The following is a 26,477-nucleotide window of genomic DNA, read 5'->3' as shown; positions in this document are numbered from 1 at the left end:
TTCGGGCCTTCATTTGCAAGAGAGGAAAATACTGGGATACTTAACGGTCTATGAAACGTGGCTGATTGTGAGAAGCTGTCTTACAAAGGTTAACTAAACACTGAGACTCCAATACAACACGCTACAGTGATCTCTGTTTTAATTCAGTAAGTAATGGAACAGTACCATTTAAAAATTTCTGTGCCCAAAACAGAATCCATGGTTATTTGCGGTGCAAGCCCGCTACAGGCTTGTTATTGATGTTCAAATGTTTGTGAAATCTTATGGGACTTAGCTCCTAAGGTCATTAGTCCCTAAGTTTACACACTACTTAACCTAAATTATCCCAAGGACAAACACACACACCCATGCCCCAGGGAGAACTCGAACCTCCGCCGGGACCAGCCACACAGTCCATGACTGCAGCGCCTTAGACATGGTTATTAACAACACATCCATTGAGCAGGTCAGCCAATTTACCTTTGCTTGGCAGATAGCTCTCGTCTTTTTAAGCACCTGATATTGGCAACAACACTGGAAAATTTAACACGATGGGTACTACAAGACGCTAAGAAATCAGCAAAGGTCCCAATAATGCTGAAGTTGTAGAGGACTTCGGCAGTACCTGCGGCTTGTAGTTTGATTACGTGCTTATCGAATTACTTATGTGACTGGATTCGTGATTTCCTGTCAGAGAGATCACGGTTCGTAGTAACTGATCGAAAGTCACCGAGCAGAACAGAAGTGATTTCTGCCGTTCCCCAAGGTAGCGTTATAGGCCCTCTGCTGCTCCTTATCTCTATAAGCGATTTAGGAGGCAATCTGAGCAGTCTTCTTAGGTTGCTTGCAGATGTTGCTGTCGTTTATCGTCTAGTAAAGTCATCAGAAGATCAAAACAAATTGCAAAACGATTTACATAAGATATCTGTAAGATTTGAAAATTGGGAATTGACCCTTAATAATGGAAAGTTTGAGGTCATCCACATGAGTGCTAAAAGGAGTCCGTTAATCTTCGGATACACGGATAAATCAGTCAGATCTACAGGCCCTAAATTCAACTAAACATCTGGGAATTACAATTACCAACAACTTAAACTGGAAATAACACATGCATAATGTTGTGCTTAAGGCTGCCCAAAGACTACGTTTTATTTGTAGGACGCTTAGGAAATGAAACATATCTACTAAGGAGACTGCCCACACTAAGCTTGTTCCTCCTCTTTTGGAGTACTGCTGCGCGGTGTGGGATCCTTACCAGATACGATTAACGGAGTACTTCGAGAAAGCTCAAAGAAGAGCAGCTCGTTTTGTATTAAAGCGAAACAGGGGAGGAGGTGTCATTGACATAATACAGGATTTCGGGTGATCACCATTAATACAAAGGCGTTTTTCGGTGCTGCGGAATCTTCTCACGAAATTCAGAGGGAGAAACGATTATCGTAATAAAATAGGGGGAATCACAGCTCACACAGAAAGATATAGCTATTCGTTATTTCCGCGCTCTGTTCGAGATTAGAATAATAGAGAATTCCTGTGAAGGTGTTTCGATGGAACCTCTGCCAGGCACTTAAGTGTGGTTTGTAGAGCATCCATGTAGATGTAAATGTAATGTAAGAAGCTGAAGTGTCGATTCTCGCGGTTTTCTTTTTTTTGGACTCTTTGTGCTGTAGGCTAGGCATGGTCTCTTTGCCTCCGCTAGTCTGCTTTTTATATCCTCCTTACTTCATCTGTAATGTGTCATTTTGCTTACTAGGTATCGCAATTTCTTCTCTCTGTCTACTTCGTGACCGCCAATTTTTCTATTAATTTTATCACTTATCTTCCTTCTGCTACTCTTGATTACTTTCATCTTTCTTCGATTTACTTTAAGTTCATACTCTGTGCGCAACAGATGTTCATTTGGTTCAGCACATCCTAAAATTCTTTCTCGCTCTCACTGAATATAGAATAATAATCAGAGGATATTATCGTTGATATTCGTTGATTCTGAATTTCAGTTTCTCTCCTGATCATATTTTGTTTCTGTCATTGCTTCTTCTGTGTACGGATTCCGCAGTATGGCAGAAAGACTACATCTCTGTCTTACACCCTTTTTAATCCGAGCACCCCGTTCTTCATCATCCATTCTTGTTGTCCTCTCTTGGTACTCGTACATACTGTACTGTCTGTTAACTAAGAGCGTGGTCGGCATTACACATGGATGGTAAAAGATATCATCTTAGTTCCTGCATATCCCAACAGAGTGGATCTTTGTCCCTCATGCAGTGTCCATAACACAGTAGCGTGCTTTGAATTCTTGACTGAGATACACAAGAAGAGACACGAGTGCATCTTACGCGTCGCGTTTATCAAAGATGTTTGAGACAGATTGCCAAACGTTGGTTCATCGACAAAAATAAAGATTGGATACTGCAGGAGGACAATGATCCGATGCACCGGCAGGCTTTGCAGCGACTGGAAAAAGGAGACAGGTGTGCAGGTACTGGATTTGGCTCAGACAGTTGTGTGACGCTGCTCCTAATGAAAATGTATGGTCTTACACCAAAACGAAGTTACAAGGAAAAAAGATCTTCACTTGGCAACAGCTGTCAACGCAAATTGGACGCAAATTTGGACGTCTTCCCACGTGAATACACGGAAAACCTGGTTTCAAGCATGCCGCTTAGATGACAAACAGTTATCAATGCTGCGGATGACTGGACGTATTATTAACTGGAGTTGCATTTTTCTTTCGTTCATATATTTTGTTGTCAGATACATTTTCTACTGGTCAACCTCACCACGAACTTACTAACAGACTACATGTTACCTGTCTTTCACTATAAATTACACCTTCTTTCCCAGAAATTCGAAGAGCATGCACCATTTTACACTGTCGAACTTTTTCAATAGATCAACACAGCCTACAAATGTGTCTTGATGTTTCTCATGTTGCTTCCGTTACACAGGTGTACCAACATATACTTCGAAATATTTTCCTGAATCATTTTAGATGATCCTAATGTCTTTTGTCGACCTAAGTTCAGAAATTTTCTTGAGTCTCTTAAGTTTTCCACCAGGTAATGTTGAAGATCTAGAAGATCCGTAAAAACACATGCATTTAAAAAACATGATAAAATGTAGCTCACTCCGAACATTATGTTGAAGTACTATGTTCTGCATGTCTAATACAAAGGCATGAATCATAATGCCTCTTTATTTTCCACTCAGATCTCCATTGCCTTTTTTTCTATGCCACTGAGGACACTTCCTTTACAGCATCCAGCCGCAGTCGGCTGCCATGCTCATATCCCATCGATCCTGGCAGCACCGTTCCATTTCTTCAGTGCTATGGTGGGGCCTTTCTTCCCGATCTTCACTCAATCACAGAATTCCAGAGAGTAAAGCTGCAAGCTCAGTGAGGTGCAGAAGGTTTCTTACTAATTCTTGTAATCAACGTCTCTACAGTTGCCAAGAAACTTGTTGACAACTTAATTAATCGATACTGGCATCCAAGATGATCTATAAATTTAATTTATTTCTTCTTCAAATGTCTTTCTTTAGTTTGCGATCATCAGAGCTGATGAAAACACTTTATTTCATTTTAGCTTCTGATAACATACTTTCCACATACCTGAAAGTGTCGCCTTCTTTTGCTAGGGCCGTAATAAATTGTTTCACAACATCAGGTTATACACTACTGGCCATTATAATTGCTATACCACGACGAGCTACAGACGCGAAATTTTACGACAGGAAGAAGATGCTGTGATATGCAAATGATTAGCTTTTCAGAGCATTCACACAAGGTTGGCGCCGGTGGCGACATCTACAACGTGCTGACATGAGGAAAGTTTCCAACCGATTTCTCATATACAAACAGCAGTTGACAGGCGTTGCCTGGTGAAACATTGTTGTAATGCCTCGTGTAAGGAGGAGAAATGCGTACCATCACGTTTCCGACTTTGATAAAGGTCGGATTGCAGCTTATGGCGACTGCAGTTTATCGTATCGCGACATTGCTGTTCGCGTTGGTCGATATCCAATGACTGTTAGCAGAATATGGAATCGGTGGGTTCGGGAGGGTAATACGGAACGCCGTGCTGGATCCCAACGGCCTCGTATCACTAGCAGTCGAGATGACAGGCATCTTGTCGGCATGGCTGTAACGGATCGTGCAGCCACGTCTTGATCCCTGGGTCAACAAATGGGGACGTTTGCAAGACAACAACCATCTGCACGAACAGTTCAACGACGTTTGCAACAGCATGGACTATCAGCTTGGAGACCACGGCTGCGGTTACCCTTGGCACTGCATCACAGACAGGAGCGCCTGCGATGGTTTACTCAACGACGAACCTGGGTGCACGAATGGCAAAACGTCATGTTTTCGGATGAAAGCAGGTTCTGTTTAGAGCATCCGTGTTTGGCGACATCGCGGTGAACGCACAGTGGAAGCGTGTATTCGTCATCGCCATACTGGCGTATCACCCGGCGTGATGGTATGGGGTGCCATTGGTTACACGCCTCGGTCACCTCTTGTTCGCCTTGACAGCACCTTGAACAGTGGACGTTACATTTCAGATGTGTTACGACCCGTGGCTCTATCCTTCATTCGATCCCTGCGAAACCCTACTTTTCAGCAGGATAACGCACGACCGCATGTTGCAGGTCCTGTACGGGCCTTTCTGGATACAGAGAATGTTCGACAGCTGCCCTGGCCTGCACATTCGCCAGACCTCTCACCAATTGAAAACGTCTGGTCAATGGTGGCCTAGCAACTGGCTCGTCACAATACGCCAGCCGCTACTCTTGATGAACTGTGGTATCGTGTTGAAGCCGCATGGGCAGCTGTACCTGTACACGCCATCCAAGCTCTGTTTGACTCAATGCCCAGGCGTATCAAGGCCGTTATTACGGCGAGAGGTGGTTGTTCTGGGTAATGATTTCTCAGGATCTATGCACCCAAATTGCGTGAAAATGTAATCTCGTGTCAGTTCTAGTATAATATATTTGTCCAATGAATACTCGTTTATATCATCTGCATTTCTTCTTGGTTTATCAGTTTTAATGGCCAGTAGTGTATGTGAAGCCGAGGCAGAAGCTCTTGTTTATTTATTTTTTGTCCTGTTTTGAATCAAGTGGCACATTTTCCCCTCCAACTTTTGGCATTTGAATTGAGCAGATTCTTACTCGACTGTCCCTTTTGCAAAGGAAAGAGGTGTCGTTCCTCACAATTTGAACACTCTCGATGTCTTTACGACAGAGAACGCAAAACACACTTCTTTGACAAACCGAGAGTTTGTCCGCTGCTGCTTTTGCGCTACATGTTTGCCAGAGATGCATGAGGTTTTTTAAAAAAAATATATATAAGAGGTGGAGCCCCTCCACTCTCTCACCGTCTTGATGGCCATCACAAAAAGTCTACAGTCATCCCTGCAAAAGGATTAGTTTTCACTGGAATGAGGTTAACCATTAATATGCGCTCATATGGAGATAGATTGGGTCGAAAGTTGAACGAAGGGTACCGGTTTGAAGGGCAGACGGAAAGAAGTGCCAAGGCAAGATCCAAGGGAAAAAAAAAACTTCTGCGATAGTTAGGTCGGGTAGTAAGAGCAGTAGCGGATGTCTTGCTGCCTGCGACAGGTCATGCAAGGGTAGGCTTTGAAAGTAGTGGGTATCATGCAGGTCGATACTTTTGAAGTTGTGCGATGCTGTTACTCGGCGGCTGCCTCTGGGTGAAGGTGTTGATTCTCGGTCAGCATCAGCATACCTGTGATAGGTTCATCATGCTTTTGTGTCCGATAGGTCATATATCGGATTCACAGTGTAGGGTGATGCTGGCGATTTGTTTGTGCCTCAGTGTTTGACTTGTCGGTTTCCCTACTGTAGCCTGTTGGTCGGCTTTAATAGCAGCTGGCATATCCTGCCAACGTTACTGATATGCAGGGACTTGCCGACGTTTGTCGCTTCTAGGTGTATGTTGGCTTGCCATAGGTGATTATGCTCTAGTTATTAGTGTCTTTGGCCTCTTATGTTTCCACCTATGGTTGTGTTCATAGTTTCTCAGAGTAAGGATGAAAGGATTGTTCGAGTGTCTCAAGTTCCTGTATAGTCTTGTGGCGTGTTTCTTGAATACTTCCTTGGGGGTTTCAAGGCGGTATTCATTGTGAAGATTCACGATACGTGTGTAGCGTGGAGCATTGCTAATGATGCGTAGCACTTTGTTCTGTATGATCTGCAGGCGGCGCAGTCGTGCAGGAGCTGCATATCCCCAAACGGGAGCTGCGTGCGTCATCAGAGGTCTAATCATTGCCTTGTATATGGACCTCTACACCCTCCTATTCAGTGTACTTCCCCTGTTGAGCATAGATGTATCAGAAATGGTCAGGAGAATTTTTATGCTATAAAATTCTTAAGAAGAGGAACCGTCGATATCACCCGCTGCTGAAGTTTACGAAGAAAACAATATATAAAACAAATATTCATTAAGAATTTCACTGAAATACAGGTATGTATACTAGAGAGCTTATTATGTACTATAAAATAAAATATCTTCTTGTAGCAAGTTATATTGCAAACCTTCACTAAACAATACTGCCGTTGTTGTAACAATTAAATAAACACATTTTGTATGTCCCACAAAAATTCGTAGTTTATCGTAACTGCACTGGACTGAACATTCTAAACACTTTACCAACAGTTAGCAACCAAAAATACATAACAAAAACCTTTTTACCATCAAGAAAGATATTTCACTGGCAATCATTGTTACCAATCGCACCGTCAGAACTGCCTGTTTGGTGCCTTTACCTTTCCCAAAGCCAAACATCGCCATGTGGCAGATCCACCTTTTTTTCTATTCTCACAGCCAAAGGGCCCCCGAAATGTAATATCTTACATCAGTTGGGCCAAAGGGGGACAGAAAGGCGAACGACGACATGCGGCAGACACTTGAGATTTACAGCTTGTACGACAAAATCGTATAATATCATCAGAACTGGAGACCTCATGTGGTACGGATGAACTGCGAACTTTTACCAAAATCGACCTACATATGTAAGTTAAGCCTAGACTTTTCCACAGAGTGACGGGACTAAAGAGAAGATGGAGAAATGGGCGAGGCATTTTTTCCATATACGTTGGATTTGCTCAAACTTCCTCTTCGTACCGCAACTAGTGCCACCTTTTTAAGCCGGTGTTATCTGCATAAAAAAGCGCACTACATTCCCGTTTATTTAGTTCAAAATGGTTCAAATGGCTCTGAGCACTATGGGACTCAACATCTTAGGTCATAAGTCCCCTAGAACTTAGAACTACTTAAACCTAACTAACCTAAGGACATCACACACACCCATGCCCGAGGCAGGATTCGAACCTGCGACCGTAGCAGTCCCGCGGGTCCGGACTGCAGCGCCAGAACCGCTAGACCACCGCGGCTGGCGTTTATTTAGTTTCACGCTATTGTGTTCCCGTTTCGTGGTGGTGATTCAGAGTGTAATTTTATACGGATACTTCTGTTAAGTGTGACGACCTCGAAGAGCAACGCCAATTAATAGCATGACGCGTTATTTGCCCGTGGCTTTTCTGAACAGCTATTCACTGCTCAGTCCAAACCACTGGCTTTCTTTCTTTAGCGAGGATAGGTTTCTACGTTCTAGACTACTTCTGCCATCAATGTTTCCTTTAAGTATTATTTGCATCAGAATGTATTTCTTGTGAAGCTGTATATGCCCGAGTTACGAGTTTTGTTCTCTTGGTGGTATTGACACTTTTTAAATCTTTCTTCGTGCGCCGCAGTATTGCCACGTTTGTAACTGTGAAGGGCCTATCTGTCGATGGTGTCGTTAAGATCCTTCGAGACGCCCTCATTTCAAATGCCTCGAATTTTTTATTTAATACTGCAGTTTCGCGATAAATCACACTTATCTAAAGCCTGTCAATTCAGCTAATTACCCAGAGATTACAATTAATTAACAACTTAAATTGGAACGATCACAAATAAAATGTTGTGGAAAAGGCAAGCCAAATACTTCTTTTTATTGGCAGAACCCTTAGAAGATGCCACAGATCTTCTAAAGAGACTGCATGCTCGTATGCTATACTCATTCGCCCTGCTCTGCAGTACTGCTGTGCGGTATGCGATCCTTACCACATAGGACCACTGGAAGATATCGAATAATTGAGAGAATGGTAGCTCGTTTTCTGTTATCGTGAAATAAGGGAGAGAGTGTCACGGATGTGATCGGCCTATGCGAGATGAAATGGAAATCATTAAAACAACGGCGTTTTTGGTTGAGTTGAGCTCTTTTACGAAATCTCAACTTTCTGCCGAGAATGCGAAGTTATATTGTTGAGACCACCAACACACGAAGTAATGATTATCGTCATAAGAGCAATCAGTGCTCGCACGCAAAGATCAAAATGTCCGTTTCTCCCTCGCGCTGTTTGAGAGTGAAACTGTGGGGAAACTGTCCTAACGTGATTCGATGAACCCTCTGCCTAGCCTTAACTGTGAATTGCAGAGTAATCATGTAGATCTAGATGTACGTGTAGACTCAACTCTGTTTAGTTGGATACCGAACACGTAGCATCAAAGTATTCGAGTGCAACACTTAATTCTTGTGTCACGGTTAGTCACAACTTTTTTCATTTTCTGGAAGGAACATCTGTTCTGTTTCATTCTACAGCGAAATGCTTGCGCGAAGTCTCATTTATCGTTGATACGGCACCACCAAAGATGTTTAGGATGTACCCCTTTCGATGTCATTAATACTATATGCAAGGGTGCCCTGAACTTTATCTCTCTTTCTGCTGACAACCATCCATTTTTGTCTTCTTGCCGTTTAAACGTAGCTCTATGGCACTGCTCCCTTCAGTAAACGTGTTTAACAATTCTTGCAGATCTTCCAGACGAGTGCCAGTGTGACAGTCACGTCAGCGTATCTGGTATTTTTTATGGTAACTCCGTTAAGTAAAACTTCTCGGTACTTTCCATTAACAACATATTGAAAAACCTTTTCACAATATACGTTTAAAAGTAATGGGGAGAGAAATTCAATCCTGGAGAACTTCATAAACGATAGTTCTTCTGGCAGCTGAGCACTTCGGTTTAAGCAGAGACTTGCAGTGAGTCGGGTGTAACAGCCATCCAGACCCTGTTTATGGAAGATTATGCATCAGTCTGTCACGCTGAACAGTGCTAATTTTTTTTTTTAAATCTGTGAAGCAGGTATAAGGATCGACATAAGAATAATGTCTGAAACAGGTGACACTGGTTGAGGTACGAAGATAAAGTTTAGATTATTACAGAAAGTTGAAAAATGACACATCCCTTTAATGACTTTATAACTGTGATACACAACACAAATAATAAAAAAAAGATGGACAGATCGGGTTTCAAGCTCTTTTCAGGCAGGAGCCTGTAGTGCTTGAAGATGACGGCGGATATAAAGATCGCACAAATGTTCTGAAACGTATTTCGGAGAAAGAAAAAAAAAGAAAAACAAGATTACCGTCATCTGATTCATGACGCGGAAGCCAGTCCTGTAATGTATTCTACAAAGACAGAGAAAAATACAAAAGGATCTTAGCGACCGCATAAGCAGCCAAAAGCGTAATTAATGTTTAGTACTGCAAACTTTGAAACTGAAACTGACGCAATAAAATCCATTGCATATAGGCCTAACAATGGCTGTCATCAACGTGAAGTAGATGCACTTTCGCTATATATAACGAAAAAAAGAGCAAATTAACTAAAGAGGCCCAAGTCTACAGTAACATACGAAAACCTTTCTGTATAACTGCTCCATATTTAGTGGATCACCTCAGACAAAATAGTCAAGGTATTTACAAACACAATCATAGGAATCAGTTCTGTCATCACTAACAACTTTAGGAACAAATTGATGCAGGACATCTCCCAAACCATCTGAGACACTCAGAAAGTCACGAGTTCATAATGTGATATCCCGTCATTCTATTCTGGCCAAACAGATATACATTTTAAAACGGGTTTTAAAGAGTATACTGACTCCCCTAGTGTTAATAAAGCTAACAAATCCGCTATAGGCCGCGCGGATTAGCCGCGCGGTCAAGGGCGCCTTGTCACTGTTCGCGCGGCTCCCCCTGTCGGAGGTTCGAGTCCTCCCTCAGGCATGAGTGTGTGTGTTGTCTTTAGCCTAAGTTAGGTTAAGTACTGTGTAAGCTTATGGATTCGTACCACGAATCGACAAAAAAATCCGCTATAGTGAAGCACACATACGACTCATGACACAACGCTGCAATAGACGTCGATCTTAAAGTGCTTCATACTGTAGAGAAGAACTGTACAATAAACATCTCGGAGGACACTTGAAACGTCCCCTTAGAAAAATTGCACAGGACTGAGCTTAAACTGACACACAATATTTTTTAGCGCAACGCAATTTGACTTTCTATAATCCCTACAAGAGAATGGCCCTGACTAACATTAACCTATATCTTTCACAAATCACTTACCTCACAAAAATCTTCGTTGCTCGAACTACTGCAATACGGCGAGCGCCACTACTGCCAGCTAAATAAAAGATTCAAACTACTGAAGGCACTAACTACTGATAGGCATAGTTAGCAAATGAAAGATTTTAATGGAGAACAAACAATGTATTTACCTTAACAGTCATAATATATATAGCAGTTCATGACATCCATTCTGTACTCAAAAATCCGCCATCTCATTTCCCACATCCACCACTGCTGGCGGCTCACCTCCAACTGCGCAACGCTACGCGCTGTTCACGTCCAGCTGCCCAAAACTACAATGGCAGACAACAATGGAAACTAGCCACAGACTGCACACAGCACAGCCAGTGATTTTCATACAGAGAGCGCTACGTGGCGGCGGCGTTACCAATATAAGAACCTAAACAGCCTACTTACATAGCCCCCATGCTCCCCACAAAAAATTTTACAAATTATTTTGGGCAGTGGCCAATAATGATTTGAAAAAATTTTTCATAATTACAATAACAAAGATATCAAATGCAAACACTTATTGATACAATGTTGGGCAAAAGCTAAAATTTTCTCACAGTCCTTAAAGACAGTCCTCATCGTTCATCACAGTAAAATTGCAGTGTTTTTCTCAAAGTCTGAGCAGTAAAATAAAATGCACACTGAAGTAGTGGATTTCCATGCAGTCTTGAGGAAGTAGTGTTGTCCTTCCAACGGAAAGACAGTGCTGACTCTTGACATGCAGACAGGTAATGGGCCACAACAGAGCAAACCCACAACAGAGTCAGTCGAAGTTTTGAAGAATATTGGTAGGTAGGTCATCACAGAGTAGGCCCACTGTAGTCCTGGTAGAGATTACGGTATTGGTGGGCCACCAGAGGTGCAGACCCACTGCAGTCCTTGTAGAAATAATGGTACTGGTGAGTCAGCAAAGGTGTAGACCCACTGTAGTCCTTGTAGAAATAATGGTCAGGCTACTTACACACTGAAATAATTATCCACGGCTAAAAGTGGCAAAACGGTACACTAAACGAAACTACAGATTTCGAGGACTCGCATTTCTTCACAACTTAAATTCAGTACTGTTAAAATAAAAAATACCGAACGAGTAAGAATATTTATGAATCTGTGTTCCAGTAGAATGTCTCAGTAATTGTTTAAAATAATTTTTATACTTTCATTCTTAACATCAAATTGTGCGCAGTAGTATTGTTATAAGAACTGAAGTGACAGAAGTGATGGGATACTTCCTCATATCGTGTCGCTCATCATTTTTAGCGCAGAATTTAGACGTGGCGTGAGCTCAACAAGGCGCTGGAAGTCCTCTTCAGGAATGTTGATATGGCCATTGAAAGGTCTCTGTTGGATTCCTTTCATGTTAATTTCTTAAATCTGTTGTCATTTGCGGCATAAGTTCCTCTTCTAAATTTACTGTGGCGTTTCTGACTATCTGGGAGGAGACTGAGTAGTGGAACGTGTTACTTTTACACACAAACAAGAACGATCTGTCACACTACTACACTTCAAAACACAGTTTATATGTAATTCATGTCACACACTCTCATACGGAACCTACATCCGCTTTCTTTTATATACTGTATATGATAAGATACTGTCATCCCCCTTCCCTTCTGTGTGAGAGGATGAATGAACAAATGTATTTCTAGTTGCATGCTTGAGGGTAGCAGACAAGCCTGTCTGCTAGAGAACAGTAGGACCAATGTCGGAACAGGTAGCTACGCTTTCTAAAAGCAAAGATGTTTCTATCCTTAGTATGGTCCTGTCCGTCTCTTGTCATGTTGGTATAGGAAGCTGCCCCTCTGGCCACTTCCATTTGTATTTGTGAGCCCCCCTCAGGAAGGCACCAGGTCAGTCGGTCCGTGGCGAGCGTCTGAAGTGGTAAGATGTCCGGCTAAGCGCGTGTCTACTAAGTCCGTAGGACAATGGATTTCTTAAGTTCAGCCTAACTGAAAATTTAATCACCTTTATTTCAGGTTTAGCTCTAAAATATCTAATGTTATCTTAAATTGCAACGCAGTGTAATTCGCGTGTGAAGTTCAGAATATCTTCCGGTAGTTGCTTTGTTACTACTTTGTGAGTAAAGTGGAACCACCTGTTGATCAGTAACTCTAACTAAGATCATCAATCTTAAATACGAGTGTGCGTAAGATTATAACATCTCGTCTTGACAATATTTTTCAATATAGCAACTTTTCTTTTCGTTCAACCCACGTGGGGTGTACTTTGTGAGACCACTACCACGTGCTTATATAATTGTTTGACCCATCAGGTTAATAGTAAGACGTTAGTAACCAGTTCGAGGTTTTTCTTTTGTAAATTACTTTTCGATCTAATTTATTTTAATTATCAAAATTATTGTGGAGTTACACGCTTTGTGTAAACCAAGTTGACCACGTGAAGCATGTGGTGTAATCATCAAAGTAGCCCTCAGCTATTCTTTTTGTGAAGATTTCATAGAGAGTTAGTAAGAATTTAGTATACCAGTGTGTGGTAATTACCTGACGGACAGGATTGTGCTACGAACGGAATTTCTTTGGGTGAAAATTGAATTGGTTGGTTGTGGTTAATTTCCTCTTGCATATGTTTCAAAGTCCTTCGTGTGTTATTTTATGAATGCAGTGTTGTATGCAGTCTCCCAATCTTGGCTCCATATTTGATGTATTCCGTAAGATTACAAACCCACACTTTCACAGTCCTAAATAAGGTACCAGCTTAGTTATGACTCACGTTTAATATACTGAAATTTTAATGATCAATGTTAAAATAAATTTCCAAATATAAACTGATTTATTTCTTTTTATTTAAATTCTCTTTTATATATATATATATATATATATCACCGGTTATCGTATGCCTATTAAAAGATTATAATTCATGTTAGTCTGGTTGGGAATTTGGTAAGCTAAACTGGATACCTGGTGAAACAGTTGCTCAGTAATGCAAGATTAACTTCCCCAGACTGCTCACAGCTTTTAACCCGCTTTTATTGTCTATCACCACCGCTTACACCACAAATAAAGCAACAACGTTACACCATGTTGCCTCATTAACCGTCGATAATTAAGAAAGTGTTCCTGGTGCAGGATTTTTTTGCAGGAACTGGCCGCTCAATTGCATCCCGTAATTGTTCGATGGGATTCATGACGGGCGATCTGGATGGTCAAATTTGCTCGAATTGTCCAGAATGTTCTTCTAACCAATCGCGGACAATTGTAGCACAGTGACACGGTGCATTGCCACCCATAAACATTCCATCGTTGTTCGGATACATGAAGTCCATGAATGGCTACAAATGGTCTCCAAGCAGCCGAACATAACCACTTCCAGCCAATGGTCGGCTCAGCTGGATCCGAGGAGCCAGCCCATTCCATGTAAACACAATCAACACTATTGTTGAGTCACAAGCAGCTTGCACAGTGCCTTTTGATATCTTGGGCCCATGGCTTTGGTGGTCCGTGCCACATTCGAACACTACCACCAACTTAAATCGGGCCTCATGTGACAGGCCACTGTATTCCAGCCACCTAGAGTCCGACCGATATGGTCACGAGCCCAGGGCAGTCGCAGCAGGCGGTATCATGCAAGCAAAGGCACTCGCGCCGGTCGTCTGATACTATAGCTCATTAACATAAAATTTCGCGGCACTTTCCTAAGGGCTGCGTTCATCGTACGTCCCACATCTATTGTCTCTTAGCACTCACAAGTCGATGCAAACGCCAGTGTTGTTGGTCGTTAACTAAGGGCGTCGGACACTGTGGTGAGAGGTAATGCTTGAAATTTGGCATTGTCTCGGAGCTGTTGACACTGTGGGTCTCGGAATACTGAATTCCCTATCGATTTCGAAATTGAATGTCCTATGCATCTGACTCCAACTACCATTCCGCGTTCAAAGATTTTCAGTTCCCGTCGTGCGGCCATACGTCGGAAACCTTTTCACATGAATCACGTGAGTACAAATTACAGCTCTGACAAATGCACTGCCCTTTTATGCCTTGTGCAGCAATATTACGGCCATCTGTATACGCGCGTGTCGCAACCGCATAACTTTTTCATCTCAGTGTATTTCGTCGACCAATATCAGAGAAGCGACAGCAATATGTTCAGAAGACATTGCAAGGAACTGACAAAACCAGAATCGACACGTCAGTAGTTACATGGAAAGAGACTTTGTTTCCACTGAACAGTAGACTTGATTGTGGTATCGTGTTTCGCGACCCCTCCCGCCGGAAGTTCGAGTCCTCCCTCAGGCATAGGTGTGTGTGTTGTTCTTAGCATAAGTTGGTTCAAGTAGAGTGTAAATCTAGGGACCGATGACCTAAACAGTTTGGTCCCTTAGGAACTCAAACACATTTCATCATTTTTGATATCGTGTTTTTAAATGTCCATCGCAAGTTTATGAATGGTGGTTAACAAAAGGAGTGGAGCCGTGGCAATGGAGGTAACTAAATACAACACAAGCAATTTTATAACTGCTTAATTGGAGTAACTATTAAAAAAAAAATATGAACACTGGAGACCAAAAATATTTTCTCTAATATTAGCTCCTTTTCTTTCTGTGCAAAACGAGCACAACACATGTGAAAGCTCTAAAGAGCAAATGTAATATCTATGCCTGCTTTTGCTAAATGTTTTTGTATTACCATTGATGGGATTTGCACCTCGAAACATACTGGTTCATTAAATAAGTGAACAATATCTTGTGGCTCGCAGCGATCGCTAAAACAGGAAGAAGAGTTACCCCACCGTCTGCACAGTCATAACAAAAGACGCGAAATGCGTGCATGGAATTTGTTTGCCTAACCTTATTCGCATATGAGTCAACCTGAGAGTCTAAAAGTTCTTCAAGCGTTTTAAATACGCTACAGAAAGTCATGTCACAAAGAAGACCGCAGATGTGAAGGCACAGAGAGAGGTAAAAAGCGCAGTGAGGGACGAGACAGTCAAAAGAAGTGGGTCCCCCTAATGAAACTCGTCTGTGTGTTTTGACGCGCGGTCACCCGCAGGCGGCGATGTTGGAGCTCCGTGCTAACCGCGGCTTAAACGGGCTAAGTGGAGCAAGTTGAAGGGGTGTGGTAAAAGGGGGGGGGAAGTGAGGGGGGGAGTGGCGTCGGCCCTACAAGATGTTACGGCGCCAAGTTTTATTAGCGGTTAGCAGCTCCTCCCTCTCCCCCCGCGCCGTGACAGACGCTAAACATCGCCCCCTGCGCCCGCGACGCGCCCTGTAACCACCGCCGCTCCACCCATTGTTGTCGTCGGCGTCATTTTAATTTCCGCCAACCACCTAATTGAATGCAAAACACACAAAACAAAGCGGAAGAGGGACGGCCGCCTCGGGGAGGGAAAAAAAAGAAGCGGAAGGGATTTTCTTTTTAGCGCGGTAGGCGTGTCAGCTCTGTGGCGAGCTGTCGCGGGTAGGGAGGGAGCCCCCGCGGCGAGGGAAGCCGTGTGGGCGTGGCCACGACGCAGCCAATAGGCAGCTCCCTTCTCGAGTGCGGCGGGGATGCGCTTGGGTGCGAGGTAGGGGGAACGGATAGGGGAAGGCGGCTTCCCCTGCGGCGGCCCGGGCTGTCTGCAGCAGTACCTGCTGTTCGCGCCCGAGCTCTGAGCGCCGAGCACCGTTCACGACGAGAGACAGCTGGTGCGCGTGCACTGTTGCCAACTGTCCGGCACGCGCGCGGGGTCACCGGCCACTGTGTGTGAGTGCAGTGCTGCAACCGGTCAGCTGAGTGTTGTGGGTGTTGCCCAGAAAGTAGTTGCAGCCATCGGCGAAGCAGGTGGGGACGAACGGGGGGAGAGTCGAAAAAGACTGCGTCAAATTGGACAGAGTCAAATGGGGCAGCGTCGAATGGGGCTTAGTCAGACTGGGTCTCGTCAAATGGGGCAAGGTCAAATGGTTCAGGGTCAAATTGGACTGTGTCAAATGGGACTTTATCGAGTGAGACAATCTCAGTTTTAGGAGTGGCGTTGCAGAAGTGAGCAGCATATTATACAGACTTTCTTTGTGACTGTGACGTAATAATCGGTGTGTTGGAATTGGCTGAGAGGAGATTGAAGGTGTGTTGGAGGGATTGTCGCTGCGCAAATGTTCCGAAGAAGGTGAGCGCTGCTGCCGAGCCGATATGCGTTGCGGCAGACGGCCGTAGGCACCGCGGGCGGCGGCGCCGGCGGCGGCATGGTGCTCGAGTCGGCGGCGGGAGCGCTGCCGCCCCCGCTGCAACTGTACGCGGCCGCGGCGGCCGCCGCAGCGTCCGCCTCGTCGTCGGGGGCGACGGGCGCCGGGGGCGGAGGCGGTGGCGGCTGGGCGGCGGGCCCGGGGGCGGCGTTCCACGCGCCGCTCGGACACCCGGCGGCGCACCTGGCGCTGCCCGTTCCCGTCCCCGGGCTCGGCTTCGGCTTCCTGCCCCCGGGGCCGGCGCACCGCTTCGCCGCCTCCCTGGTGGTGGCGCCGCCGGGTGCGCGCGATCCCGTGGACCCCCGGGGTCTGCGTCACCACCATCCGCACCACCACCATCACCACCACCACCATCACCAACGGCACAGCGAGGACAGCGGCTCGGACGGTGGCTCGCCCAAGAAAGGTAAGTCTCGTTTTGTATTTATTATTTTTTTCACGTCTGTGTGATTTTTCGTTGATGAAAGCCGAAGGTGCTTCAGTTGTGCGTCGTTAGAACACCGTCATTCAGCATAATCGGCGTTTCAAGAAAGCCTCAAACTGTGTCACGAATGATACTAAAATACAGTTACCTTTCTTTTTCAGGAATAGCACGACGAGTCTCACGCTTTTATTCCATTTACAAGTGCAACTGTTTGGATAGGTGTTGTATGTTATGCCTGTTTCCGTGTTTTCCTGACTCTCTGGCCCTGCAGGTGTCTATTTATCGTTTGACGGCTATCATAAAATACAAAGCTTCTGACTTTTAACATCCTAATCAGAAGATTCATGTTTTTCGATTGCAGAATGCACGCACACACGTCACATAAAATACCAATGTAAGTGGTTGAACTTCAAAATGAGAATAAACTTCTGAAACGCATTGTGCTTGTACTTGGTGCACTGTTAAATCAGTATACAGTCATTTTATTGTTAGTATTTAATTCACGTGATCTATTTCGAAATAATACAATTTTATCTTCAGTTGTGCTTGTAAATGTCAAACTCAGGGTCATCTGAAGACGAAATTATGATCTCCAAATCAATTATGTGAATTAAATAAGATCAACAAAATAGCAGATTTGTTTATCCAATAGCAGGATATTAAGAGTAAGTACCTACGTGGCCTTACATTTCACACATAAATACTGAAAATGACAGATAGTAGACTGTGAACAATCGTAGCAGTCACACAGTGTATTCATAGATTTTATTTCCAAAGTATCTGATCGTGCAGTACATATTTTCTGTTTATTTTGATCTCTTGTAGAAGCTATGTTGAGGTGTTTTAAAGAAACAGCCTAATACAAAATTTTTCAAGAGTCATCATCATACTTGTGACTTAAAATAATTACGATTTACCATTATGAATATTGCGTAATAAATCGCTTTGTTAATTGAACAGAAACACAGATTTTTGCGATCAATCGATTGTGAAATATTTGTCTACTTCCATTTACTACTTTTCGAGCCATTTTAGATGGCAAGGCCCTTATATCACTGGAATGCTGTACCCAGCACTCAGTATAACAGAACAAAAATAAATCTCTAATTTCTGCATGCCTCATCTGAAGACGAGGCTAAGATAGCCCGAAAACTAATTTATGGAAGTGAATGAACAATAATTAATAAGTGGCTGGTTTTAGTTATCTGTATTTTTATTCAGTTAAAATTATTTATAAAATCCATCGGTCTAACATAGACCTTTAGCCGGTTTCAAGTGGATCATAGCGAAATTTTGGTGTTTTAACTTATGTAAAAATTTAAAAATAACAAACATGAGTGCATTTCATGATCACGTGGTCCATCTCCATTGGCTGTCTTCCATTGACTGATTATATAACCGTTTGGCGTCATTTGTGTAAATAATATGAAAGTACTTGTCATGTTTATTGATTTTGCGACTACAAAAAATGTACTTCAGCATTATAGCTTTTCTCAGTTGAGGAGCTAGACAATATCCTGTTGCAAGTGGTGCGCCTTAGACATTTTCTAACCTGTGAACTAATTTACCCAGTTGTTAACTGTAAAAGTGTACACACCAATATTTACTTCAGTCAAAGGAGCACTGTATTTTTTTCACCTGTAGCAAGCACTGGAAATGTAATAGTGAGCAGAACACTCACTGAGTATGTAATGTCCACGGTTTCATTGGAAGTTTAACGTTAATTGATGTATTCTGTTTGTAGGCGAACACACAAGTAATTGGTTTCAGATTGTAACAGCGCTGCAGGCATTGATTGTTACAACAATTTCGATCAAAGATTGTGAAACCGAAGTATAATAACATTGTATAAAGAGTTTAAAACACGTAAATCAGAATTTTTCACACATTTTGATATTTTATGAGGTTATTATTTCTTGGCAAAGTGCCACATTAATACAATTTACACGGATATTAAATGAGAGTGTATCAAAGAAAGCTCAGAAATCATTCTTTCTCGTTGCAAAACTTTCCGTCTAGTGGTGCAGTAGCTACATTTTTCTTGACGCAGTGAGCATAATATATTCTTTACTGATCACCTGAAACAGATGTTTTTCGTTGCTGACAAGTATTTTCAATAGCCGACCATGTTATGTAACAACTTTCCACTTCCGAAACGACCTTAGCCGTGTACATGAAGTTAGAGGACTTGCTGTAAGTTGCTAGATAAATATTTTACTAGCACAGTAAATGAATCAAAATATTCCTTTGTTTTGAAAATTATCTTTTTCTTAGACAAATAATAACGTTTCTTGCAGTAATGATTAGTCTTTCGGATGAGCTGAATGGTGTTACATTTTGTACCAGACATTTCCATCAGCCTACACTGAGCCACACTGTTTATACTACTACTGTTCATAAACGTGATTGTATAATAAAGAAGTCACTTCTTTCGCGTTTTGAATAGTGTTGACAGACATGTGTCTTGAGTCCGTGGCCAGTGCTCAGATTAGCATGTCTTTTAATATACACCGAAGTTTCCCCCTGCGAAAGAACTGACATTAAGTACAGCAGATTTATGTGCATGATATCGTAATTTATCTGTTACTTGGTATTTATTTCAATAACTGATCAAAAACGTTAGAGTGGGCATTCTATTTTGTTTGTAAAACTGCAGTAGCTTTTCGTTGTCAATGTTTGTGAATTTCATTACTCAGAGCAGGGAACTAATTTTGTTATTCAGTCGGTGTTGTAGCTAGTGAGAAAAAATTGCTTTCTCGTAAGATGAACATCTTTGAAAACTGTTATTCTGGTGTAGTGTGTTGCAACGAAACTTTAATTTAGAGCGATTACAATTCTTCCGTAATTACTAATACATTACGCATACCCCCACGTACATACTCTGCAAACCACTGAAAAGTGATTAAAAGTTGTGCAATGAACCATGAACTGTAATATTACTTCGCATAGTAATAGTAGAACAAATTATTCGCTTTTTTTCGTTCTTCGTTTTTTCTCTGTACTGGATCCTAGTTACGCTCTATGACATCTTAATGATGGTCGAATATCTCTCTCTTCCATGATGATACGTTACATATTTTGGGTCTTTGCCTGCTGAGTATATTTATGGACAAAAGATGTCAAAACTGCAGTAAAAATCTCGGTTACGTTTTGATTCTGAGTGTGCGAAATATCCTGCTTATATCGCTGAACATGTAATGCATATTGTAACTGCTGCTCGGACGTTGTTTTCAGAGAATAGTCGCCGGACGATTTTTTTATTGGGAAAGCAGGAATATATTATACAGCCTTAGTTGAAATAATTGTAAACAAATTTTTTTATTCTTGTACTTGCCATAGATCCTTCAATTGTCAAAAGGCAAAGAACTATAACACCTCGACCCTCAAAGAGGTAGTCTATAATTTTCACAACTTAACAAAATGTTTTTGAAAAGGCATTAACTGTTTCCCTGTCATATAAAAACAGCAGGTTAATATTACACTGATATTTAAGTCGTTGGACACTATTTACTCCACTCTGAAGAATTCTGGTTCGTTAAGCTCAGTTTATTTTGTTTCTCAGCGTCATTATAGCTGTTTACTATGCATATGACTGTTGTTATTAGTTCACCCCTGTTTGACCCTATTTATGGTTTTATCTGATATTCACGGTTAGAGTTGGTAAAGCGGATAAAATGAAAAACAAGTAGCAGACTGTAGCAGGCAGAAAACCTGACGGAAGATGATAATTTGCAGTGACATGAGAAGTGGGTTTGGTGACCTCTCTGAACTATATTATTCGCTGCGTTGTTCTGTTCAATATCTTTGACTATAGCCTCTAAGTTATGATGTTGTTGCCAAGGACTTTGTATCAGTGTAAATTAATTTCCACTAAAAATGTTTATGCTATGTGTTTTCTTCGAACAACACAATATTGTCAGGTAAGTTATAGGGGGTAACTTTAATTGAAATTTCTGTTTGAGAAGACAAGGCGCATATTTGCATTATAAAAGCTAAATTTCTTACTGTAGTTCATTATGCGCCTTTTCACATACTTACACAAGAAGAAGTTCGAAAATCTCTGCCTCAAAACATACTATTTGACCAGACCAGTTACCTGTACTCTCTTAAATTAATTTGTCGACGATAAGCCTGTTACGCTTTCTTTCTTCTGAGGATTCGCAACCAAATATTTTTCAAATAAGCAAATATGACGCTTTTGTCGAATCTTTTCTTACGATAGCAAAGTGTCTTATCACGGATTCAAGGTTAGATAAAGTCGAAAAGAATTTTTAAATTTGTATGTCCACTTTAAATGGCTGTAATGCAACGGCATGTAGTAACAGTATGTGTGGAAAATTAAAGTATTTTGGTTTCTTGTTCTGGACATGAAATCTCGTTTCTGCATTGTCATGTTCCACTATTTGTTTTACTATTTGGTCTTGTGATAAGGTGAGTGAAGGAAGAGCTTGTACAAGAAAAATAGTTTTCATCTCTGTGCCAAGTGACATAAATCCACTTCAACGGAGAAGGTTCTTTATACATTACTAGTTGACTGGAACTTCCATCATTCCAACTGTTCTATAGTTGTCCGTGTTATTGTTAAAAGTTATAGTTTTATGTGTTAAACACAGTTTCATTACTGGTTTTCGAAATTATTTCAATCAGACTGACATATTTGCCCGAGGCATTACATAGTAAGGTAAGTAAATTGTTACTCAAGTATTGTATTAAGCTGCTTCAGTTTTTTGTTGTCCCTTCGGTATGAAGATGACTTAAAAAAAACTGTTTATATGTATCTTAATCGAAATTATTTCTTTGAACTGTTGTTTCAATCGATTCCTTTACAATGACGGGACGCCAGTTTACTGGAAAATGATCTGTGTATAAAGTGCTATATTAAGGAAGCACTTCTAAATATCGGCAAAATACGAACAATTTGATCGTTATAATCTCAAAAGAGATTTTTCTCTAATTACGTTGTTTATTACAGGCAGTATGCTAATTGTGTCTTTATACTTAATAAATTGCTGTATTTTTCTAAGGGCTCATGTCTCAGTAACACATAAGTAACAAGTTTATGGACTATAAATATTATTTTACACACCCTTCTCAAAAATCGGTTTGACTATGCTGCTCGATTAAATCAGTACTAAGGTACCAGCAATTACTTTTTTCATATCGTATTTAATTTGTAAATCAGAATTGTTGTTGACGATGTACACTCTTCAGTGGAAACCAGAAACGACTAGAAATTGTTGAGCATGTCGTTCTCTGACTTCAGGAAGGTATATTTTACTTCTTTCTTAAGACTTCCAAAAGAACTGAAAATTGCCAATAACAGTGACACATTTTCTAGTTCAAGCGGAAGGTCTGGCAAATTGTTTGTGCTCTTTCTTCTATCGAGGATAGTTTAAACCAGATCGTTGGTATTGAGAGTTACCGAAATATTATTGCTGAATGACGACTCACGATTTTTACCAGGTAGATCCATAGAGGTTTTAGTGATTTACCAAAATAATTTCAGGGGATTTCCCGGTAATCGTCGCTATAGGCTGATCCGTCACTATAGGCCATTATGGTTGCCTTACCCAGTCCTTACTATCTGTAATTTTAAATTATAATTTTTCGGTGGTTTTATGAAATAAAAATAAAATAAACCCCTTGACGGAAATTTATTGCTACTACAATAGCGCTTTCACATATTTACTCGTGTAATGCTTTTATTATACTATGATAAAATTATGTCACATATTATTATAAAATGCTTTTTGTAAAAAGTCTTTGACAGTGGACTGGGTACTTTCATGATATCATTTACAAAACTTAGTGCGTGGTCTTACATTTAACAGATTCATCGGAGATCAAGATGAGTAATACAGACCTAACTAGCCGACTGAAATCTGTGAGAGGCATAACATTTTACTAAATTAAAGTAATTTAAATCTGTAAGTAAAAATCATTTATTATTTACAACAATAGTTTTGACATAATTTCAACAGAATATCCATCACCACCCATCGAGAAAAAAATTTTATGTTGACATAATGAGGAATATATACGTCAGTGTTCCATCTTTCATAGACTTCATTAGAATAGTGCGGAATCTACAAATGGAAGGCGATCAAGACCCTCATGTTCCGTACCACCGTAACTGTCCTCCCTCATCATCCCGAGAGTAACTGCCGGTCAACCCTATGTTAAACGATTTGAAATGGACTTTAGATTACAATGTTTTACCTGTAATTTAGGAAATACGAGTATTACGCAATGCAACAGCGTTTTAATACTTGGTTCCAGGTGTATACGTGGTGGAGCCTACGCACGTGCTTGTGTATTCACAACCGTGTTTCCTCGTTATTTAAGGTCGTCTAGCGTGCTTCAAACATAAGGTTACTGTACTGTTCGAGACATTACAGCGCAAAAATTTGCAGTGTATTTAGCAATAATTCAGGGTCCTGTAACACGAAATATTGAAACAAACGAAGAAGACCGGCGCAATTTAGCATCGTTCGTGGTGATACTACAAAAGTATGAAGCATTATACTGATCGGTTACTATATTTTAACTACTTTTTCTTCTTCGTACTGTTTTACACTTGAAGCGTTAGGTAGGCGTATTTCCCTTCTGCGATGCCGATCTTTTCATCCACCTTCATTTACCTCTTGTTCCATTACGTTATGTCTCACGCACTCATCAAAGTTTTGAAAGACAGTTGAGGATTCAGACGAAGAAATTTTTAAAAATTATCTGATTTATGTCTGTATGACGCATACACGACACGGGCAGTCCCATGCGAACTATACTTTGATTAGAGTAGACCTACGTACAATAAAGACGTAGCTAGGGAGTTGAATAAAAAGTCCGCAAGTTGGTAAAAGACTATGACAACGCGACTGCAGGCAAGACGGCGTATTCGTTTTGGGAATCTTTGATAATGCTCAAGATCTGTACCTCAGCACAGGAAGAAAGAACGGATTATATATCATTGGGTTTGTTTTGTGCCCACTTCATAGATATCGTAATCCATTTTGTCATCTCTTACAGGGTTTTTTGGACACGCTAAATATTTCGTAGGTCGTTCGAGATACTGAAAATGGTATTTGACAAATAACACTAGGTAAAGTGATGCGTACCTAGTTTTATGAACATCACTGGCCATTTACTGAATGACCAAATTACCTTTTTAACTGCTTGTGATATCTCGTGGAAGTATAGGTAACATACCGAAAGTCAGGGTTCCTTGCGAAACATTTCGCAAAAGTAGCCTCCAAAAACTAAATATCTGCAACAGACTTTCGCTTGTTCATCTGGTTTTCCTCCCCGCTATGTTGTATTTAAACGACAAAGAATTCAAAACGATCCTTTCCCTGTATAATTCACTTTCATGTTTATCGCGTTTCCCAGGTGTGTTTGCAAACCGTATCTTTGGGTACGTAAACGCGAATTGTATTCAATATTATTAAAAAAAGCTAGCGTAGTATAATATTCAAAAAATAGGTTTCCCATTGACTCAGTAGGCGAAGCGTTTATGAAAATTTAGTTTACCGCAATACAGATAATGAATACGTAGATACATGCCTCATTACATTTTTGTGAAAGTGATCTCCAGAACTTTAAAAAACGTTTTGGTGCTTGCATAATAACGGCACGCTTCTTAATCTTGTAATCTCTCCCTCTCCCTCTCCCTCTCCATCCCGCCCCCCCCCCCCTCTCTCTCTCTCTCTCTCTCTCTCTCACACACACACACACACACACACACACATACACAGGCACTAAGAAATCCATGTCCGTTTGCGATGCGATTCACAAAAAAACAAGCGATCTTATTCAGTGCGAACTAAATTATCCTGCGTTCCAATATTTTTATTTGCTTTGCCTCATTTCTCAGTGGATTGCCTGTGTACTTTATATTCGTCACATCTTTTCTGTCTCGCTCTACACACATTCAGAACTCGCCGAAGAGCGATATCTGTTGTTTTACCGCAGAATAACGCGAGACAACAGAGCGATGATATACGAGTGTCCCAACAATTTATTTGTCATCCGTCGCACACTCTGTTGTTCGCCGGACGTCTGCTTTCTGCGCGGGCCGATAACGGAGACATTGATTAAGAAGCGTCGTGCGAGAAAGCGTCAACATCGAACCCGGCGCGCGCGCTGAGTTTATTTGTACGGCAGAATTAGCCGCCGCCCGACGCGAGGGGAAGAAATATTTGCTCAAAAAGACGACAACCGCCGGGCTCGCGACGTGGAGTGGAGGGACGCGGGCTGGCCGCCCCTCGGCTCTGCGCATTGACAAGTCGCCGCATATTTCACGGCCGCGCCGTTCTTACAGGTGCGATAAATCAGTATTGTCGTGCAGCGCGGATGCGCCGAGGCGTTCTCCGGGGCGCGCGCGGGCGGCTACACGTAAAAGATTACTCATATCTTCACCCCGTAATAGCGACCATAAATATTGCTTTCTTCGCGGTAAAAATGGCCGTTGTAGTCGGCCGCGTCTAAAGCGCACTAAAATTAATAAGATGTCACTCATTGTTAGGGGGGCAAGCCAATCGCCGTGCCGCCGGCAGCGCCCGAGACGCTGCGTTATCTCGTGAAATATGGCAGGGGGAGGCAGGGTGGGGAAGGGGAGGGAGAGGAGGCGGTGGGGCGGGGAGCAGGGGGGGGAGGGGAAGGGGCGGGGAGGTGTCGCGGGAGATTACGACGCTGCAGCGCCGGGACGCTCACGTTCGTGTGTGTTACGAGCAGAGCGTTCTCCAAAACACACGGTCACGTCAAGTCCCTGCCGCATTTGCCCAGTTGTCACCATTGTAGTCGTTGAGTTGGTAGTTAATGGTTGCAGTCACAACATCGCTGTTACAGCTTTTTACCGGAGCCAGTTCATAGATGTTGGCCACTAGTGGGTTCGTGTATGCCATCGGAGTTCACCCCCTCAGCGTCAGTCACCGAAATTGGTTGCGGTATATATATATATATATATATATATATATATATATATATATATATATATATATATAAGAAAACGGAAACTTTTCAGATGAAGTACTGCAGAAGATATATATATAAGAAAACGGAAACTTTTCAGATGAAGTATTGCAGAAGATTAGATGCGTAGATCACATAATATAGAGGAGGTGCTGAATGGAAATGGGGAAGGTATCGGTTGATAGGACACGTTCTCAGACGTCAAATGATAACGAGTTTAATATTGTAAGGAAATGTGTGTGTGTGTGTGTGGTTGGGGGCGGGGGGGGGGGGGTGGGGATAACAATTATTGAGCGCGTCAGAGAGATGAATGCAGTATGCATGCTCAAAAGAACCCATTTTGCAGAAGTTATTCGGCGAATGAAGAGGCTTGCACATGATAGAGTACCATGGAGAGCAGCTCATTTTGTATTTTCACGAAGTAGCGAGTGAGTGTCACGG

The 26,477-nt window shown here is 41.9% G+C and overlaps 1 protein-coding gene across 1 annotated transcript in view; it reads left to right on the top strand.

Annotated features, from left to right (window-relative positions):
• The first annotated feature begins 16,882 nt into the window (after window positions 1–16,882).
• LOC126162991 (homeobox protein unc-4 homolog) overlaps window positions 16,883–26,477 on the top strand; it is a 587,122-nt gene continuing 577,527 nt past the window's right edge. Inside the window, exon 1 of the mRNA XM_049919846.1 lies at window positions 16,883–17,051. The gene's annotated coding sequence lies outside the window, so the exon portion shown is untranslated. The remainder of the gene's footprint in view (window positions 17,052–26,477) is intronic.

This window comes from Schistocerca cancellata, chromosome 2 (genome assembly GCF_023864275.1).
Source record: "Schistocerca cancellata isolate TAMUIC-IGC-003103 chromosome 2, iqSchCanc2.1, whole genome shotgun sequence".
In the NCBI taxonomy this organism is placed as follows: domain Eukaryota; kingdom Metazoa; phylum Arthropoda; class Insecta; order Orthoptera; family Acrididae; genus Schistocerca; species Schistocerca cancellata.
Note: the sequence above shows the minus strand (reverse complement) of the source record. Positions and strands in the feature narration are given on the sequence as shown.